Genomic DNA, 16334 nt, shown 5'->3' with positions numbered 1-16334 from the left:
AATAAACCTGCCTGATTCTTAATTGGCGGTTTGATTTCATCTGGGAAGGAAAGCAACCACTCTTGTTTTTTTTTTTGTTTTTTTTTATTAGCCTATTAGTCCCCCCCCCCCCCCACCCCCTCCCGCGCCCCTCCAATCCAGGACGCAAATGTCTCCACTTCACAGACACGCCAGTGGATTGTAGCAGCAGCCGCCACCGATGGTTTGAAAAGGGCGTTAAGGTGCCGGACGGGAGTGGGACAATTACAGGTAAGAGCCGTTCAGGTCGGTCATTCTCTCTGCCCTCTTCCAGAGTACCAGCGCCGAACACACTCAGCCTCTGCAGGTGTTTCACGCGGAGCTGAGGCTCTCCAAATATATGTCCAATCATAAATTTATAGCACAAGAATGAGTATTAGGGGATGGATTTTCTCTCAATCGCTCCCCCATATTAATATAAAAATAGAAAATCATGTTACCTTAAGATTTTTTTGAAAGAGGTGAATACATGTATTTCATTGGGTCTATGTAGCCTATTGCAGTGATGCCTCACAGTAGTTTGCAGTAGCCTTCTATAATTTTTTTTCCCTTTTTAATTAAAAAAAAAATATATATATATAATTTTTTCAACACATTTTTATACATTCTGTTAAGTTGCACGATGTTCCACGATGGCTCTGTGACAAGTCAACCTTTTCAAACCAAACTCCTGTGTTGAAAAAAAAACCTATTTACTTACATTCAATCTCTGCCTTCGGACAGTGCAGCTTTCCAGTTATTAGCCCCATCCCCCTTGCACAGAGCTTTTACAATCAATTCAGTTTATTTCACCAATTCAGCTCTTTTTGTTGTTGTAAAAAACCTGCCATCGTCTCTGGTGGGACATAATTCTATATGTCAGCTTATAAAAGAAGTATTTCCCATGAGACTGTGTACTGTCACATCACTGCTTTTACTCACAGAACTGAATGTAGAAATTATGGCTTGGTGTCGTCGTCCGTCCCCCCCCTCCTCTTGTCAGTATCACTCACCACCAAACTGCTGTCAGGATTTGAACTCATTTTAATGTATGGATTTGACCCCAGGGCACTGAGACTAATGTCAGCTCACCTGAGGCAGACGCTGCAAGTTCTCTGATGATGGAATACACTCACATGGCAGCAGCAGGTTCAGGCGTGGACACGGGAACAGGGCCTTTTCAACTGGAACAAAAAAGAACTGGACATGGTGACAGTTTACAAAGCCAGTGCACAATACTGTACAAGGGGTGAGATAGTGAATGGAGGACACCTGGAATAGACTGTGGCAGAGGTAAACTACACACCAAGAAGTGATAGGTATAAAATGCTTGAGCTAAACAAACCTCAAAAGAACAACTCATTTGACGCTGTACAGGTTGCAGTGTGTGTGTGTGTGTGTGTGTGTGTGTGTGTGTGTGTGTGTGTGTGTGTGTGTGACATATCTGACTTCCTGTCGGCATAACATACGCTTCCTCCTGTCTCACCTTTCCAATGACCTTTAGTTTAACATCACACAACCCAGAGAAAAGTACAGCTGCTCCACCCGTTGACCTTTAACAGATTTCTTTGCTTGAAAAGGAACAACTCAGAATTAAACAAACATTGCTGTTTCTATTTCTAACCCCGCCACTCGGCAGACTCCCTGGCAACTAAACCACTGGTGTAAAACATGCTAAAAATAAAGAAAAGAAAAGAAAAGAAAAGAAAAGAAAAGAAAAGAAAAGAAAAGAAAAGAAAAGAAAAGAAAAGAAAAGAAAAGAAAAGAAAAGAAAAGAAAAGAAAAGAAAAGAAAAGAAAAGAAAAGAAAAGAAAAGAAAAGAAAAGAAAAGAAAAGAAAAGAAAAGAAAAGAAAAGAAAAGAAAAGAAAAGAAAAGACTGATTTAATTGTCTAATGTGTGTCAGTGGTGGGGAAAAAACAAAGTCAATCAACTTAACTACTGTACGTAAGTATTTTGCTATACTGCTACTCCACCTTATTTCATTTTATTGCACAACCTTTATTTGACGGCTATAGCAACTGGTTCATTTTCAAGATTCTACTGTAGAGAAAAGCACACGATGAGCTTTTAAAATACATTATGTTAAACGTTGTGACTCCTAGATGAAGTTGTGTGTGGTCGGTCGGGTCATACTGCAGATGCTTGAGTAAAAAACATTTAGCCGCTTGACTTCAGATGGTTTCATATAATCTAAACCATTGTGTAATTGCCCAAAGTGGCGGTAAAAATCTTCCAACATTTCATCAGAAAAAAAAGTAGGCTAGAGTAGCTAAAAAAAAGGGGATTGAAATGTGTTAATAGGAATTTTGTATTATAGTTACAGTGAGAGGGGCCTGACCTTTAGGTTTGTAACCACTGGACTAAAGTATATAAAGGTACATAAACTCAAAATTAACTTCATGTTTAATATGTTACCATTTTTCGTTGGATATTTTAAGAACATTTTGCTGATTTTGTTCTGAATTCGGTTAGAATGAATTAGCACTTTCACTTGAATAAAGCATGTGTTTGCGGCCTCCTCAGCTCAATGCTGTCCGTCGGCACAGAACAGCAAATCACACATGGCGTCATCTGGCAACTTTTCTAGCAGCTCTTTAGCAGCCAACAGCTACTTTATCTCGGCAGAGAACTGGCAACCCCCAATTAGCTGGAAGCGCTACCAGCAGCAGCAGCACCACCACCATGAATGATAAGGTTTAAAGCTCCAGGCCTCTTGGCTCAGGTCAGACCCCCCCCCCCCCCTCCTCCCCCCTCTCCAGCTGGGCAACCTGGTGCCGACTGTCTGGCCACAGATCGACCCATGTCACCTTTTTGCCAGCGGGTCATGTGACCTCAACGTAGCGCTGCCTCACCATTGATACAGGGCCATGACACTAAGGCTTCCACGGCCCGCCAACCAGACCGACTGAGAACATCTGTGACGGGCTACACATCACTCAGCAGTGGGGGTCTTTTGAATCTGTATTTTATTTATGATTTATTTTCATAAACACTACATTTGACAGACAGAAAAGCACAGCGACGCTAGCAAATGAAGGGACACCAGGATGTCTGACATCATTATTGCAAAGCAGCAACACATACCAAGATGAAGTGATCAGATACAGCCATTTTCTTCCTGGGTATATTTCTAAGCAAAACACTACGTTTAAGTCAGCGCATTGATCTGGTAAAAAAGGATTTTTTAAAACAAGATCTAAACTATTATAAAAAGACATTCACAACTATTCACATATCCGTTTTGTGTATGGATGATCCATATGGGATATAGGTTGTTGTCTTTAGAGACCCTCAAGGATGAATGGGTGAGTTACGTGGATAAGTTGACACACACATGGTAGCTGTCAATGTTAGCTACAAACTCATGTATACAGTGACACTGTTTGCTTACCTGCTGCATTGTACTGAGATGTGGGGACAGCTGGTGGCTAGCTGGTGCTTCATTCTATTCAACCTTGTTCACTCTGTCCTTCCCATGTAGCCGGGTAGCTAGCGCTAGCGAGCAGCTCTCTGAGGTTGTGACACTGACATGGATGTGTGAAATCCTAAAAAAAAATATGGTGTGTGAAAAGATTTATGCATGAAGTATCTTAGGGGGGAAATAATCTAGATGAGTTGTTTTGTTCATATCTCTCAGCTGTATATCTTACAGACAAATGTGAGATTCTTAAAAAATTGTCGACAAAGCATTTGCCGAAATGTTTAAAACATTTATATAATTAAGGGGTCAAACAGCCTTACTAGCTTTCTATCTAAATGTGCTTAACTCATCTTAATACTGGTGGAGGGATCTGTCAGTTTAATGCAACATCACTTGTCTTGGACTCCGAGAGCGAGGATGAGCTCAGCCCTGGCAGGTTTTTCTCCTTTCCAAAATAGCGATGAAGATGAGACTAGACATTTTTCTGCAGCAATGTATGAGGCTTTTTGAAAGTGTTAGATGAAACCAGTACTGGGCCCAGTAAACTTCCCTCTGGATTTATTCCCTTTGCCGATTCCAAAATGAAAGACTTGAGAGGGAGGTCAGGGCGCCCCAGCCTCGGCGACCTGACAGGCCAGTTTGTGCTCTCTTCTCCTGAAAACTGTCGGAATTTGTGTAAAATATCGTGGGCTGATTGGCACCCACTGTGCGGGCGTTTGATGTGAGTAGGAAGGAAGCGAGCCCCCCCCCCCCCTCCTCTCCCCGCTCCCTTTCACATTCTATTTGATCTGTGGCGCGCTCTGCTCTTCCCTGTGTTTCATTTGAGGTAAAGCTAATTCAACCGCTGAATAAACAGGAGCTATGCAGAATGGATAAAACAATGGCTCAAAGGCTTCTATACAGTGTTCTCGTTTGACCTCTGTCAACCTCTCTTACTGATAGTTTTCAGCGGTTCTTTATTTTGACCGGTCCTTTTGCCAATTTTTCACTCTGGCGGCCAAATGTGTGATGAATGTGACTGGAACTACCACCATTGATTTCTACTTGCTCCTGCTTTAATACCCTCTCACCACACGGTTGTGAAGTCTGAATACACTGGAGGTCCACTGTCTAGGCTCCCAACAGCTGGGAGAATTCTTCTGTCCGATACTACAAAATAATCATATTGCATTTTATTTTTATTTTTTTTGCATTGGCAAAGGAAAAACATGGAAGACACAAATCTGGCAACATTTACTATTCTGTATAGATTTCAAGTGATGTTTTATATGCCATTTTACAGACAGGGAAATGGGCCCATTAGCAGGAAGAGAATCAAGATCTATCCTGTTCAGCTGGAATTGATGAAGTAATAGCAGCATATTTGATACTTTAAGTAGTGGTCCATCATGGGATTAGATTTTCTCTCTTTTCAAAGGCAGTTGCACAGTTCTTCAGAAATGCATTTTCCTCAATGCCTTCTACGACTATTTCCCTTAAATCCTCCAGTTGTGCCGCTTCACATCACACAACCACACAAGTCCTTTATCCATTTGGCAATACTCATTCAGATTATTAAACACAGGTAAAATGGTGAAAAAGAAATGAAAATACTACCGTAACACGGGTTAAATAATGTGTTTTGGATCAGTTGTCAGCAGGAACGTAGAAGATAATGTAGAGCACCAGGCTTGTAGAAAACGGTTGTGCTTGCAATCATTTTTTAAATACCGTTATCTGGTGATCTCCAGAACACAAAGCTTGTTTCCTAATGAGGCTTTCCTTCCTCATTACTTACACTATTACATGCTGTTAACTCCAGATCACAAGCTACTTATCTTGTTATCTTGAGATAACAAAAGGTTGTTTCTCTTTAATGACTTACATTACTTGAGTTCTCCATAATTATCAGATGATCTTAAGAAAACCGCTTTCGTTTTATGGAGACTGCATTAAAAAAGAAATGTAACCACGGCCCTTCTTGGCTTCCGTACACCTGGCTTCAGAAATGAAGCCTTCTGTTATTATATATATTCTTTTACTTTTGCTCTCACCACCAGCGGGACTGGCCCTGTATATCTTTTTTGTCTTTTGCCCTCCCAGAATCCTCTCCCTGGACGGCCTTGGTCTTTGTAGTTCACACTGTGCTCCCCGCCTCATCCCTCAACAGTCCTACCCCAGTTAACTGGGATCCTATTTCATACAGAGGGAGAGAGCGAGAGACAGAGAGAGAGGGAGAGAAAAAAAGAGAGCGAGACGGGACAGAAGATGAGCGAGAGAAAGTGGAAAAGACAGTGAGAGAAAAATGCAGATCCACTGGTGTGTGTCCAGGGTTTTTCCCCACCGCGTGGACGTTTTATCTCTCCAGCAGTGTCTTAGTGTTGCTCAGTGTGCGGCCCAGTGCTTTAGGAACATGTGCCTGTCACGCAGAATGACTCCAGCCTCCCAAAAAAACTCTCCGACGCACGTTTTTCAAGACAGCCCCAAAAACATCTTCCTTTTCCCCGTTCCTTCCCTCCCGTCTCTCCCCATCCCCTGCGTTTCATATTGGATGGCCGATGGTTTGTGCGGAGCTATGGAGCCTACAGTACTTTCATGATGTGAGCCCAACCCATCTGGGACTCAATATCCTGTTTACCAGCTCTCAGCACTCTGCAAAACCACAACAATACTGAGCTGAGGCAGAAGTTCACAACTCATTACAGTTTGCTCCGGTCACGGCCAAGGTCGAAATCTCCTCCTGTTCCGTTACTCTGCCACATGGTCTTCAGAAGGCAAGCCTCTGCCTTTTTCCTCTACTTCCAATCTGCTAGTGTTTGGTATTGTGCTTTGTGGGGTAAAAAAATGTATCCCAGCAAACCACATCTGAAGCTGTTAAGCTGGCCTGCTATGGATAATTGACTCAGCTATAGAAAATGGGAGCAATTTGATACTGCTTGTACATTTGAAACATCATTCCCTCTAAATGTAGCTCACTGTGACCCAATTAACTTAGGTTTGGTATATTAAAAATACTCTTATTTTGTTATATCTTATTCTAATTTAGTTTTCACTGTTATCATTCAGCTATTGGCAGCTATATTTATTAGTCCTATGGACAGAGTGGGGGAAACTAGAACTTAGAAGTGGAGTCAGCGATTCTGGAGAATTCTTGTTGACAAAAAAAAAATTGCTGTCAAAATCAGTTAATATTTCCTTATGATCCGGTACCTGTCTGTACTGTGTTTGCACTGAAAATAAATCTAGTGTTAATCAACGGTCTTGTCTCTCTAAACGGGTATTTTGCTTGCTATGGTGGGCCCCCTTGGCTTACATACCTGTTTTCAGCACTCAGTATGGACCGGTAGCAGAACGTAATGACATAACCACGGAGTTTGTCAAAAAGGGATTTTGGGAACAAGCATTCTCAAGACTCCCCCTTTAATGGATGTTGCCCAATACTGTGACACAGTAACTTAACTGAAACTTAACAAGCCGACATGACGCTAATGTTAAGATGGCCGTGCTAGCTTGTACTTAACGCTGCACGTTTTAAATGCTGCCAAATTTCAAATCCTGTACTTTTTTAATTATCGTTATTACTCACACATAAATAAAACTTGAATTTGTTAGGGAATATTTTATCTGTGGAGTGACACACATTTGGTACTCCAGTGAGTATTTTTGGTGGCAGGGTGGTGAATATTTGAGGCAAAATCAACCGCATTGCCAAATTTTTATCAAAATAAAGGGACATGATACCCAGTGCAACACTGTGGCCCATTGATGTGATTTCAAAAGCTTGTGGACAACAGTGGAACTCTGTGGTGGTCAATTCAGAGAGGAATAAGCTGTGTCCAATTTCGTTTGTTTTGGACTTTTGATTTATTTATTTTTGCCAGCAGGATAAAGAATAGTGACGGACATGAACAATAATACAGTGGATGTGTGCAGAAACTCCCCCATTAGTTTTATATTCCTCACAAAAACATTCCTAAATCATAATTATTAAGCACCATCGGGTGAAAGGTGTAGTGTGCAAATGTATCAAATGCAGAGGGGGACTATAGAACACAAATACAAGGGAAGCTACATTTTTCATTCCAGAAGGGTGAAGTTTTAAATTTTTTAAATTACTTGTATTTTTTCTTCTTTATCCAAAGCTATTGATTTTCCGCCAGTTCAGATAACTAAACAATGTACTTCAAGCCCAGATTACTCTGACCTCCACGGCGTACTAGTCACATGGTGTGTTGAAGTTTAAATACTTAAATAAAATGAAATGTACAAAGTAGCACATATAGAGAGAGGACAGTAGCAGCTCTGTTCATATTAGCCTTACCGTGATATTTATTTTCGCTAGTATTTTAGAAATCCCACGTGTAAACAGGCTTGTATGTACACATGAACTACTTCACAAATAATTTTTTTTCATTATACTTTACATGGATAAATCATGAATATAAATTATATTATTTTCTGTGTGCACAGCTATATCAACATACCAAAAAAAACCTTGTATGTATCTTTTCTATGCAACTACCCATCTTTATTTATGGTTCTGGTTAAATATTCATTTTGGTGTATGTTCAGTTGGTTATGTGGAAAACATACAAAGTGCTGTGCGAGCGTTTTCTCTCCGGCAGAGTTACAGCACACTCTAGCAGAGAGCAGCATGCTTGGTTTGGCTTACTGATCACCCCCGGGCTACTTGACCTGGGGTGTGTAACCTAAAGACCTGATACTGGCTGCCTGTGGCTTTCAATCTGACCGCTCTCCCCCACTTATCTGGCAAATAAGACGTTTTAATTGCTTACACACAGAGCCCTATCAGGCCATGTAGCAGGCATAGAGATAAGGGTTACACAGAGTCAGGCATTAGTAACAGGATGAGAGGACCGCAGAAAAACAGAGCTGCGGGGTCCCGAGAGAAGGAAGAGTCAGGAAATAGCTATGGCCATCCTATTAATTTCAAACTTACAGCGCCGTTTCTGCAGCAAACTCTGGGGGCTCAGGAGACGGCTTTTGTTCACCCGAAATCAAAGCAAATTTGAATCATCTCCTCAAGGTGATGGTGTGCAGCACACTGACACTATCAATGGGCAGACTGGGAGCAACTCATGTTTTACATCACACAGGTGAGTTGTGCAAAAACAGCTTTTTCTTTCTCTCTCTCTCTCTCTCTCTCTCTCTCTCTCTCTCTCTCTGTGAATTAGTGCAGATAAAAATAAAAATATGGAAGCTTTGCTGTTAATTCAGTCTTAATGAGTCCAGCTGCCAGGAATCTGCACAAACACTAACAACCTACAGACACGAATTGGAAACAACACAGCAAGGACACAGCAACATCACGAGCAGCAATGCTTCGAATAATTAACTTCACTTCAAATTAGACAACACGGGTTATTGAGAGAGGAATGTGTATGGAATTATTTTTTACATTTCAAAGCTTCAATTTGGCATTTAGTGTTTTTTAAAGTCGACATTCGGTGGTTTCACAGGCTCCCGCGAGCTTCCTCTCTGCAGATGATGTGGATTGTTGAAGTTCCTTTGCGTATTGTTTTGACCCATGTGGCCCGTGTGAAGAGCTAGTCAACACGACGGCGGCTGGGTAAATGTCAGCTACACTAGGCTTCTAATGAGACCAGAGACTAAGGAGAGGGCTGACACCATCGTAGGCTCTGTGCCGAGAGGCTCATTTACATTCTAGCAGGCGACAGCCGGAGATATGAGGAGAGAGAGAGAGAGAGAGAGAGAGAGAGAGATGGAAACAGAGAGGAAGAGAGAGAGAGAGAGAACTGGAGGCAGCAGAATGAAAAAATAAACATGTTAGTCTTCGCTTTGCAAACAGATGCAGAGATGATCTCGTTGGTTGAGTTAAAGGTCACATATTATGCTAAATGCACTTTTTAAATGTGTTCTAACATATCCATGGGTCCACGGTGTGCCTAGAGACTGCCAAAATATCAAAAAAAATAACAATCTCTCCTTTTCTCACTCTCCCCTTTTCTGAAACCCCCACCCCTCCCCCCAAAAACACTCCAGTCAGAATTATCCCCTTTTCTGACCTCACAAACCGTAAAGCCAGAAGCTTCCACTGTGCAGCCCACACCCCTATTTCTTATTGGTCCACCGCCCTGACAGACAGAGGGCGAGGCGTATCTGGCTTCGCTTCCGGACAGGGGGCGGGGGGAGCTCAAAGATTGTATATTTACGAGGGGACCTGCAACTCTTTTTTAAAAAATAGGCCATTGTGAGATTAGCTGAACATCAGCATAGTACAATAAATTATCTGAAAGTTTTTTTCAGCAAACAATTAAAGAAAAACGTATTAGGGACCACTAAGACCATATAATATGGTGTATAATAGAACCGAAAAGTGTATAATATGGGAGCTTTAAAGCTCAGAAGGTGGAGCCTAGATAGAATATGAAAGAATTATTATGTTTACAATGAAGACAATGTTGCTGAACCTCACCTCTGTCATCATGCACAGCGTTAGCAACCAGCGGATGAACATAGCGGAGCAGTTAGCGACTTAAGAGACAGATATTTCACTCAAGAGTTGGCAGCGACCAAAGTAGAGCTAAAGAGAGATGTCAAAATCATCACTTCAAATGAATGCTAATATTGCTTCACGTCTGCTTGCAATGTCTTAACATATTGTACACACATTTTACGAGGTGAGTGTATTCCAATGCTTTTTCACAGATTTTGCCACTGTCTCCAAATGCATCAGCAAAAGTGTGGTAATGTATGTCAAAGTAACTTTATTTTGTTCTGGTTTACCACATACAAACACAATGGGCAAACAAAGAACAGCAGTAAAAACAAAACACCCAGGGCACTTGGATACGCATGAAAGAAACACAGCAAGGGAGAGGACCTGCTCACAATGATAAACAATGCAGTCAACAACCAAGCATTATACTAAAACCTAATTATCTAACTTAACGCACAATGGAGCCTGGGTGAAATCCTAATCATTTAACAATTTATAAAACAAAAGAGCCTTTTATTGAATTAAAATGTTATTATGATTTAACAATTTTAAACATATGGATAAAAAATGAGCAATTTAACAATCCAACTGCAGTTGTGAGAAAGTCTTCATTTTTTGCGTGGCTTGTGGCAGTCTAAAGCGCCTTTCTTGAGGGGGGCAATTCAAAATGTTGGTACAGTGGATGGGATAGATCGTATATATCTCTTGTGTTTTTGATCCATACAGAAATTGTGTGAGAAAAAGTTGTGGTTTTAAGGGGTGATATGTGCCGGCCTGTTTCTTGGGTAGCCTAGCCTACTGTTGTCATTGTGGGGTTGGCAGGCAATCAAGAGGGTCTCTGGGAAGTGACTTCACCTGCAGTAATGTGGCTAATACATAGGGTCGCAGGCTGTAGCTTCATTTCTACCATACAACCATTTTGTCTGTCTGAGACTGGTGTCCATATTTCATTTAACCCTTAGAACAGGAACAATAGTCACATTATTCCTTTAAAAAAATAATTTTACTCATGTACATGAACTACTGAATAGTAACTAATCAAGGTAATGCTGTTGCTCCAAATATGCAGATTATCAGCAGTGAAGCATGTACTGTGTCTTCTCATACCCAGAACTTGATCTTACGTCAGAATAGGACAGCAGTGTTGCTTTCTGAACAGTTTGTTTGCTATTCAGTGAAATAAGAAATGGGTCCAGACAGACAAGCAAGATAGATCCATCTTCACATCAGTCCTAGTACTGCTAATATCAATGCTCAAAACAAGACCTAGTATAGTGTTAATACTTTAGATATTGATCCACCCAACCCTAGACAGTACCTCAATGAAAAGGCATGACATCAGCGAGCAGGAAGCTAATATTATAAAGCCTCGAGCTCTGCTGCTAAATACGGCAGACCTTTATGCGTTCAGGCCAGCCACATGAGCCCACAGCTATTGAGATAATCTAGTTTGCTAGCTTGGTGACCTTTCTACAATATGAATGCCATGATCATCAATTAATAATAAAATAAGTCAGTGTGTGTCTATAAACCTGGATGTTAGCCATTGATCTCAAGTTTTTTTTTCTTTTTTATGTATATAAATGCATTTTGTTGGTTTCGCATGTCGGCTTTTGATAAATTTGTGTAGGATTAAAAGTAATCTATGCCAAATCTGCTCTACTGCAAGCCTCTAGAGTGTTGAATCAAATCGAATCGAATGCAGGATGCATATAAGCGGGATCCTGTGCATCTTGCGTCAGCTTTCATTGCTGCAGCGTGGCAAAGAAAGACAATTCGTGACGGAGAATAAGGAGCAGTGGAGGCGTTGATGAATAAACTCTACATCACGTCCCTCGCCTCTGTAGCTGCCTATCCTCTCTGGCTCAATGTCAGGCTACTCTACCCTTTGCCAGAGAGAGAGAGAGAAAAAGAAAGAAAGACAGAGAGAGAGAGAACGAGGAATGCCATCACATTGACTTGCTAGTACAGTAACATGCCAGAAATGAGTAACAGCGAGCCTCCATACTGCTGAACCCACTGAGCTCTGGTCTCAAGGATCTGTTCATTTGTTGGTGTACATGCCAGATGTTCCTGATGCCACCTGAGATGGTTCCCAATCTATTATAGTGGAGGGAGAGTTTTTCTTCCTTTTTTATCAAATTATTCATTACCAATAGTGTCAAAGATTGAGAAAAGAGAATCATTTTTGTTTTGGACCTAAACCAAACATCTTGGACAAGAACCAGACTTAACTGTAAGACTTAACTGTAAGCCATCAGACCGAGCACAGTAGGTCTTATTCAAGGCTTACTGATTTGCTCGCTGATGTGCGATTAAGTGATTATGCAATCGCTGTTCAAACCACGGATCAAATGAAAGGAATGAGTTACAGTGCGTTAATGAGTCTTTGGAAAAACTCTCTAAATGGGTTAATGTGATCATAATGCAAGAGATGGGAGGGCGACCTAAACAAGTGGCCTAAGACAGCACTAACAAACTAAGTTAGATATGCCGCCTTGATCTATGGCTGAAACACACAAGGTTCTGTTCCACTTCACTCTAGACTTTATTACTCCGGCGGAACTGAAATCTGAATGAATAAAGTAGCCAAAAATGCTACTGTACCGACCTTATCCAAGGCTCCTTCTTCCCTCTGTAGTAGATGGCACAGGCTTCATCACTTTACTCAACTAATCAGACAGACAGACAGACAGACAGAGGTAATGACCAGCTAATGAAGAAAGCAGAGGTGATTTTTTTATTTCCTTGTCGGCCACAAGGTCAATGTTACGGAATCTTCTGGATTACTTTACAGCACAAAACAGGAAGAGGGTGCTGTTCTTCCAGACAAAAAGGAAGTACCACAACATCTTAAAAATAGAACCGTCCCTGCGCTCCAAATTTCACACTCTTTCTTTTTTACTATTCTACTATATTTTTCCTTATTTATTTCATTATAACATTGTGCCTTGAACTTTCCTCTTGCTTATATATCTGTTACGTTGCTAGTTGTTTTCACACAGAGGCTCTGCTGAATGTGGGTCAGAATCGCCCAAAAAGCATGCTGCTTTCCACCCCAAAAATTCATGACTGGGTGTAATAGAGCATCTGGGTATTTTTAAGCATGCTGCATCTGACATCATGTAATGGGACCTCCTAAATAATGTTCTACCTTATTAAATAGCAGGGAAGTATGGGTATTTCAAAATGATCCCAAATGTTCATTTGAAGTAGTAACGTGTCATACTTAAAACTAAACACATACCCTGGGCACTGTAAATGTGATCTTTCACAACAGCTTGTTATTCATTAAATATCTCATATAGATCAGAACAGCTTCCAGCACCGGAAGCCTGGATTTTTTTAACCTTTCTTAAGTTTAGGTTTTGTGTTAAAAGTTGTTGGTTTTATATGGCTAGTACAGCAATGACATCTTCGGCAAGTCCCAAAATAGCAGACATACTGCATTGATGGAGGGTGTCACATGTGTGAGTGGGAGATGAAAAGCAGTGCCACACAATGCCCCGTGCCGGCTCAGACTGTTAAGCTTCTGGGCTGTCTTCTCCTCCGCCGCCCTGCACACAGCGGTGGAGGATTGGTGCGCTCTCGATAGCTTGGTCGCTAAGGAGGACTGAATGTTTCCCTTTCAGTCACTCTGAAGGACACGGCGCAAATCAAATTCTCATATATCCAACTTTAATGAGTTTAAAGCAGCAAAGGAGCCAATTATATTGTCAAGCTCAAGGTTTTGACAGCTAATTACTAAAGCCGGAGGGAGGACACACTTTCCACCAACAGTCTACCTTCCTCACACAGCACACCTGACTGTTGAGAGTCATCATGTTCCCAACCAGGTGAGCTTCTATAGATTTCCCCATATTCACATTAGCCCAAACAAAAATCTGCTGATGGTATACTGTCTGGGAGCGCCTCTGCCAACAGGGAGACATGAATCTAACTTTAAAGGGCATGTTTCTCACCGTTGCCTCGATGCCAACCTCCTTTGTAAAGCAATGTGAGCAACAGCATCACCAAAATACAGTATATGCGTTCTTCCCAAGTCTCATTGAGAGTTTAAAAAGTGTTCACGTATTAAAATGAGTGCACCACACAAGTTTCTGTTGTTGTAAAGATTACTTGTTAGTAACTAATTGTAACCGTTTCTTAGCTATCTGAAGCTAGCTTATTTACACTACATTTCTTAATTTAGGTAAGCAAACCTGGATATTTCAATCTCATTCTTAACTGCATGAATATGAAAACCCTTTGCCATGGGTACGCTCACCCAGGAACAACAGCCAGTGTGGTAAAAACACTACTGCTTTTGTCTAAAGCCGTGTGCCAGAATTAACAAAAACTGAAATTCCTTGGAGCACCTTTAAGTTGATGCACACTTAAAGTTCACTTAAAATGTGATATTTCACTTTGCGGGAAGATTGGGTTTAGATTATAAATGACTGTGATACCAGGAGAGAGAGAAAGAAGACAAATAACTCTGATAAAATGTGAAGGTTTTCTTTTCACTTCATGAAAGCACTCAGTGCAAATTGCGGTTTCTTCCTGAGGTCTTGGTTTTCATCATCAGACTTTATTCTGCTCTGCAAAGAGCTGTAGGGATTTAACGGTATACAAATGTCACGGTTCGGTACGTACCTCGGTTTTCAAGCATGAACTTCAATTGCAGCCTATAGATAGTTGTCAGTATAGAAAAGAAAATACTGCTGCAAACAACCAAGGTTTCCAATGAATAAAATAATTCTCAAATGAAAGTGCAAGTTCCGCACCGCAATCAAAACAAGTCTGTAGATCTAGCATATTTACGTCATATGTGTATTGTTACCCCCCTACTGTATGTATTAGAAAAGATGAGTGTGTGTGAATGTATGTATGAGTGTGCACATAGGCTCATCAGCCCCTTGTTGATAAGAACACACTGCCGTCCAAAGCTCAAGAAAATTAATTGCGACTCACAGGAGCAGTTTGGCAACTAATACACAAATATCTATTGATTTGAGAGGTTTTGCTTGATCGTGATCTGATTCAGTGACATGTCCACAGTTTGAAAACAACATCTGTTCCTGACAGAATTATTTCTCTCTGTGAATAACGCTCATTATCAAACACTGCTGACGTTGTGTTCTCCGTTTGAAGCGACTAGAGGATGCCATTTCAGGGAATGTAATCATCCGGTGTAATAAATATGAAGCCATACCCACTAGGTTTCTCTTCCAAAATGTTGAAGTTTGTTTGGAAATATTTGTAACTAAAGCTCCCTAGTTACCACAAGAGGTAGAATAGTAACACGTTTACAATTGTTAGCTGTGCTTAATGGGAATTATTAGGATGGTCAGCAGGCATCTGTGACTGATTGACTGCTCACTTAGATGTTGTTAGTCTGTACCCTCCGGTCTTTGGCTTTTGTCTACTGAGCAAATAATCACAAGCAAAGACACAGTCGACTTGTAAATGTGTAGGACTGCTATCTGGTGTCTAAGCTTAATGATGCCTCCAAGTCACGGTGTTGTGTACAGACATCCAATCCAGTCATTTATCAGAAATGCATAACTCAGAAGCATGCATGATTATAGAAGTTTTTATACAGTGCTGTGAAAGTTTGTGAACCCCTTGAACCTTTAGGAATTGTATTTATTTTTACCATTATTAATTCATTTTTTATCAATACCAGTATTTTTTATATGAAATAACAGATGTTTGTTTATCAATTCAACATTTTTCTTTTCCAGAAATCAATTGTTAAAACAGATAAAACAAATTATTTGACAACTGTTGTATGTGCAAAAGTTTGTGAACCGTGAGCTGCATTGCTTAAATGGAGCAGGTAAACACAATCAGATGGGCCAAATTGAGTGATGAAATGGACCAATGTAGTGAGAGATCTTTAGAGAAGAAATTGGGCGGCGGCACTAGATAAAACAGAGATCAAACCAGGTCAGTTTAGGTTTACCAAACTGAACCCATACAGGTCAGACATGCTAAAAGCGAAAAAAATCTCAGAGGATCTCAGGAATAGAGTTGTGATGCTGCACATTTGTCTGGGGACAGCTATAAATTAATTTAAAAAAAGTTTGAGCTCCATCGGTCCACCGTGAGGCAAATCATCTACAAATGGAGAGCTTTAAGAGTGACTTAATATCTGCCTAGAAGTAGACTTCCTTCAAAAATATCCATAAGCACCACAAAAAAAGTTATTTTTCAGTTAAAAGCCAACCCAAACATCTATTATCATTATCATCTTTCACTTATTTAGCCTATTTCTATTCTCCCTGTTTTCAGTTCAATTAGGCCTTTGTTTAAAGTCCAAAGTCATGGTGTTATTAGAAAAAAACCTTGTTAAAAGTAAAATAAATGCATAATGTTCTTAAATCAATGATTAACTGTCTTTAATAATCGTGATAACACAATGTGATTACTCAAAATAATCATGATTATGATTGTTTTTCTTCTTGCAATTT

General features: G+C 40.6%; 1 protein-coding gene across 1 annotated transcript in view; it reads left to right on the top strand.

Annotated features, from left to right (window-relative positions):
* The first annotated feature begins 115 nt into the window (after positions 1-115).
* Positions 116-16334, top strand: part of LOC307268217 (chemokine-like protein TAFA-2) — a 67371-nt gene continuing 51152 nt past the window's right edge. Inside the window, exon 1 of the mRNA XM_080050764.1 lies at positions 116-249. The gene's annotated coding sequence lies outside the window, so the exon portion shown is untranslated. The remainder of the gene's footprint in view (positions 250-16334) is intronic.

This window comes from Ammodytes marinus, assembly GCF_949987685.1.
Source record: "Ammodytes marinus genome assembly, chromosome: 22".
Classification (NCBI taxonomy): domain Eukaryota; kingdom Metazoa; phylum Chordata; class Actinopteri; order Uranoscopiformes; family Ammodytidae; genus Ammodytes; species Ammodytes marinus.
The sequence above is the reverse complement of the archived record's forward strand: the minus strand, read 5'-3'. Positions and strand labels throughout refer to the sequence as shown.